The sequence below is a fragment of the Coptis chinensis genome, chromosome 5 (genome assembly GCF_015680905.1).
Source record: "Coptis chinensis isolate HL-2020 chromosome 5, ASM1568090v1, whole genome shotgun sequence".
Classification (NCBI taxonomy): Eukaryota; Viridiplantae; Streptophyta; class Magnoliopsida; order Ranunculales; family Ranunculaceae; genus Coptis; species Coptis chinensis.
This window is the reverse complement of record NC_141460.1, coordinates 72,322,285-72,327,667: the sequence shown is the minus strand read 5'-3', so window position 1 is coordinate 72,327,667 and position 5,383 is coordinate 72,322,285. Positions and strand designations below refer to the sequence as shown.

The 5,383-nt window shown below is 35.2% G+C and overlaps 1 long non-coding RNA gene across 1 annotated transcript; it reads right to left on the bottom strand.

The window, feature by feature from the left end:
• Window positions 1-291: 291 nt before the first annotated feature.
• On the bottom strand, window positions 292-3,913 carry LOC147498759 (uncharacterized). Its single transcript, XR_015194352.1, has 3 exons — window positions 3,530-3,913; window positions 3,141-3,250; window positions 292-733 (listed from the first exon to the last, which is right to left on the bottom strand). It is a non-coding gene; the product is annotated as an uncharacterized LOC147498759 (long non-coding RNA).
• Window positions 3,914-5,383: the final 1,470 nt, after the last annotated feature.

Sequence of the window (5,383 nt, the reverse complement as noted above, 5' to 3'; positions counted from 1 at the left end):
CTATATAAGCTAAGAACGACACTATATATGCTATTAACGTTTATAAGCTACGCACGACATTATATAGGCTATTAACGTCACTATATAAGCTTAGAACGGGACTATATAAGCTATTAGCGTCACTATAGACTCTAAGAACGACACTATATATGATATTAATGTCACTATATAAGCTATGCACGACATTATATAAGCTATTAACGTCACTATATAAGCTAAGAACGACACTATATAAGCTGAACACGACACAATAAGTGTGCTTCAAAATATATTGCAACATCACATCACATATGGGCTCAAAATACCACCAAACTACACATCACAAAAATACAAATTCACAGTCCCCACTTTACACAGTCCCCACTACACAAAACTACATCTTCACAGTCCCCACTTTACACATCACAGAACTACACATTCACATCACTTACAATGACCTACTGGGGCATTGTTTGATAACATTCACATCACATTCACAGAACTACACATTCACATTCACATTCACATCCACGATATAGTAAAATCTGCACAATAACATGCGGCTACCACCGTACCAAAACTTCAATCCACCACTAGTAGTAGTTTTCCAATTCCACTCTTCCACAGGGGAGCGTATAAATTATGGAGCGCTTCTTTGGCATTGGAGGATACCAGACGCCTTGGATGATTTCAAGTCTTCGTCTTGTTGTAACCAAAAAAGCATCAAATTCTATCTCCTCCGAAATGCTCATCTCTGAATCCATGTCAGAGTGTTTTCGTTTCATCGGTTGTAACAAGTAACAACAAACAATATGACTAATTAATATATACCAACAGTAATAAAATTACAACCTGACATTATACAGAACCTCTTCAATACTGTAAAGTAACAACGAAATAGAAATTACCATCAATCTAGCACGAGGTGGTGGGGGATATGGTTGGGGTATAACCTTTGGAAAGGGTGCAAACAAACCAAATTCTTTTAGAGTATTGAACCCCCCTAGAAAGCTAAACGCTGAAATGAAAGTGGGAGAGCGAAGAACCATCACTGTCATAGCCATTTTGATATTTCTGGCTGCACATAATAACTTGACTCTAACAGGATCAGTTTCTTTTCCAAGTCCACCAACATGACTTTTACCTAACATACCATCTGTTAGAATTTGTAATCATCGCAACTTTTGTATTTGTCATAGACTTGTGCTTACTTTCTATCTTCGCAAATCCAATTGAAAACTTTACAAAAAGTACATTTAGGCTCCTAATGTTCTTTTCAATACTATATGTGTGCATGCCCAAAACTTCTTCAAAATCACATACCATTTTCCAAAGATATTTAGCCATAAAATTGACATCAAAACCCCACGACCTCAGCAAATCTATTTCCACAACCATATTTTAGAAGTCTTTATTAACTACTGACTTCGTGTCTAGCTTGAACTTCTATAGCTTGTTCACTGCTACAATGAAAATCTCCCACAAATGAGCCAAAGTATCAATATTTGGGCACTTGGATGACTAGGAATGCCATTTCAAGAAACCCCTAAAAGCAAGACCATTCACAATCGCCACAAGTGCAACCAAACTCTTCCCCACTATCCAGTATTCATCAAAAGTCCCTTCCTCTACATGCCATTTCCACCACTTGTTCGCCTTCTCCCTTCTATGAAAATCCCTCACAGGACTCTCCTCTTCACAGAACTCTCCTTCCATTAATATACTGATACTGGTGATTTGAGTATAATGGAATTATAGGGCTTATAAGATACTGGTGATTTGAGTATACTGGTGACAGAATATACAACACTATAATGGAATTGGGCGGGAAGTGTGGGGATAAGAGTTTCTTCTGCTCCAAGAACAAGTGTTCAAAAGAAACAGAAGGAAATAGAGGGATCATTGGGCGGAAAAAATAAGGAAAAGAGAGAAAAATGTGCTTCATTGGAGTGCGTGGAAGAGGGAGAAGAAAATTAAGTCCTCTTCTGAAACATACTGTAGACGATGGGTACAGAGAGAAGAAGATGAGATCCGAATTTGGAAGATGAGGTCCTAAGGGTAAAATAGTATTAACACTAGGGAGAAAGAAAAGCATGATAGAAAGTTCATATTTGTTTGCTGACATCAGCAAGTGGGTCCGATGTCCTGTTTTGGTACAAAACAGGGGTCAACAATTTCAACGCCCTATTGTGGTATATCTGCTAATTTGGGGTCCAATTCGTGTATTTCCCGTTTTAGTTATTATACAAAAGTTGTTTTTGAGACCAACGGTGAAATCACGGTCAATACAAAGTCAATCGTCAATTTTAACCCAAATACAAATAAACGATTAATTGATGACCAAACACAAATTATTCAATTAATAATGGGTCTAAAGGCTAAATCACCCTAAAATAAATGCACAACATTTGATTGATATAATGTATCTATATTTTATTTTGTGTAGTTACATAGTTTACTACTGTGTACAAAACTTTCTATTATATGAATGTGTTGAAGTTTGAGAGGAAATTGCAAATGAGAAGTCGCCACATTTTACATTTTGTTCTGCGCGTAAGTGAGCAAGTGCGCAACCACCAACACAGTAAAGACTTCGTTGGTTTCAAAATATTTTAGTGGAACCTAAGAAAGTAGTAAGAAAGGAAACTCCGTGGCACAGGGAGATGAGGGAAGGTAGGGATGAGTGTCCCAAACCTTGAAGTTTACAGGTCAACAGCTCATTTATCATTTTATCTACTATTCTACTCTCATTCCTCTCTCACCTTAATTTGTTAGGTACGTTGGGCATAATACTAGAGGATATGTAACAGTTGTGATTTAGTGATGTCCGTGACATTTGATGGGACACCATACTTAGGTTGAGATTTTTTTTTTTTTTTGTGAGCGATTTAGGTTGAGATTTTGAGAGCGAAGAGTAAGTACCTAATAAGTGTTGTATAGTTGTATTAGTTGTATACCTGTACGTACTAAAAAGTTCTATTAAGTATTAAAAGGTCCTTGCTTACCAAGTTCTATTAACGAAATCATAACCAGGTCAAGTTAGCTTCGCCATCAAAATTAATCCTAGAAGTCAGCAATGCCCACGTCTATACAAAATCTATCCTAATTCATACGTCAATCGCGTTAACATCTACATCTGAAATCAGTAAACACGGATATACCTTGACGAATGACGATTGACAATTGACTGTTGGTTAGTTCCATTGTCTAGGATTCTAGGCACCTAACGCCTTGGTAAGCAAGGAAGACTCCTGAAATTTCGACATATAGCCTGTTTATATCAGAGAATATCGAATTATCAAGTTTATATATTCATGATTCTATGATCAAGGGAAAATTGACAAGTTGGAGAAAAATAGAAAATAGATGCATATATAATCAACAATATAGGTACCGGGCCCCTGAAATTTTCATACTTATAGGCATATAGCTGCTACTTATATTATACGAACGACTTTTGGATTAAAAAAGAAAGCCATAACCAAGATTGCGATGAAAAACAATAAAAATTGTTAGGTCATAGAAGAAAACTCAATAAACTAATGCGTACCTGAAGCTATATATGTATTGATGTTCTCAAAATGAAAAGTAATACTGAGCGCAGCGTATGTGATTTTCAACTAAGCGATTCTTACCTAGATTTCTCTCGGGGAAAAGACGTGCTAAATGCTAAGGCTCTGTTTGGCAGTAGGAAATTTTGTAGTAGCCAACTTAATTTAGGTGATCCAACACAGTAGATGTATAAACAAGTGTGTAAATTGTATTAGAAAATTAAAAATAGTATGAAAGGTGTTTGGTATCATTTTCACTGTGGTTTCTTAACAATCCACAAAATAATTATTTTTCCCAATAATAATAATAATAATAATAAAATAATAAAATAAAAAACTATTGAAATTGAATAACTGTAAGATCAAGAAATACATGTATTACAAATTCGTCAGAAAATCACCATTTGAAATTGAAATTGCATATTGGTATTGTAGAACTCCAATTTAAATCCCTCCCCCAAAAACAAACAAAACAAAAAACAAAATCCTTTTATTACTTAAAATAGTACTTTTATTAAGAGCTTCAAAATGAATAATCATCCTCCAATTAATCCAAATCAGATAAACAAATTAATACATGGGATCAAGAACCCCAAATTCTACACAATTTATTTTCAAAACTTCTTAAAACTAAAAAATGTTGTGAGAAGTGGGAGTAAGGGTGAGAGATGGTTTTTAGAGAGATGGGTGGTGCGATAGAAAGATTGTGATCAATACTTTAAATTTTTGGTAGAGTAAAACTCACTAGAGAAGAAGAACAGTATTTTTCTCTTTTTCTAACTTACCATTTTTAAATCGATTTCCTGTGGTTTCATAAGAGGTTGTATAACCGTATCCTAGCTTTCCCAATGGATTTCATTAACCCGGTCGGCCTTTATGTGTGTTGGTTAATCGCTAAGTTGTGGCCCATACTCACATAATAAATGGACCAAACAACAAGATATACTATCAAGGGTCTTGTACATTGTACAGGTTGGGCTATCCATACTACCAAACAGGCCCTAAAGAAACTCTGATGTTTGTGGGCTGGTCGCCGCCTTCAGTTTGAACTTAACATCTCAATGCCCATAAGTCCATAACCCATTGTATAATGGCCCATGCAAATGAAGCCTTGGACCCGCCGTAGTTCTAAATAGGCCCATCTCGTTTACATTTCGGGTTACAAACTTACATGTAGCAATTGTTTTTGTTTAGATGATAACTAGATTTTGAACTCGGGCACACGCCCGAGATCTTTTAGGTATCTTTCGTGATGTAAAAGAAATATTTTATTATGATAATTTTTATATTTAAAAAGTTTATGGTCTAATTCAAGTACAAAATATGTGGCTCTTTCGCGTAAAACTCCTAAGAGTATAAGCAACTAACCCAACCAATGATGCAGTGACCTACTACTAATTTTACTATTATCACTTGAAGTTTCCAAGTTGAAGTAGAGTTTACAAAAAAATACTTTCAAAACCATTATACTTATTCTTGTGACTTGCATTGCTTGGAAAGATAGTCTGCAGTCAGATATGTCATCCCTCCAAACCCCAAAAACATTGCACGCATACATTGTTCCAATTGCAGTTTTTTCTTTAGACATGTCCCCTACTTTGACGCTTGATGTCGGTCAATTAGGTTTGACTTTCATTAACCATTAGTCCAGATTTCTATTTTCTTCCAATAAAATAATAATAATATTTTATTATTGCATATGGAATAGAAATTATTGAGGGCATATTCGGCATTTCATCACAGGAGTTTTATATTATTATTATTTTTTTATTAGAAGAAAATAGAAAACCTGTACTAACGGTTAATGAGAGTCAAATCTAGTTTACTGGCATCAAACGTTAAAGTTGGGGAGT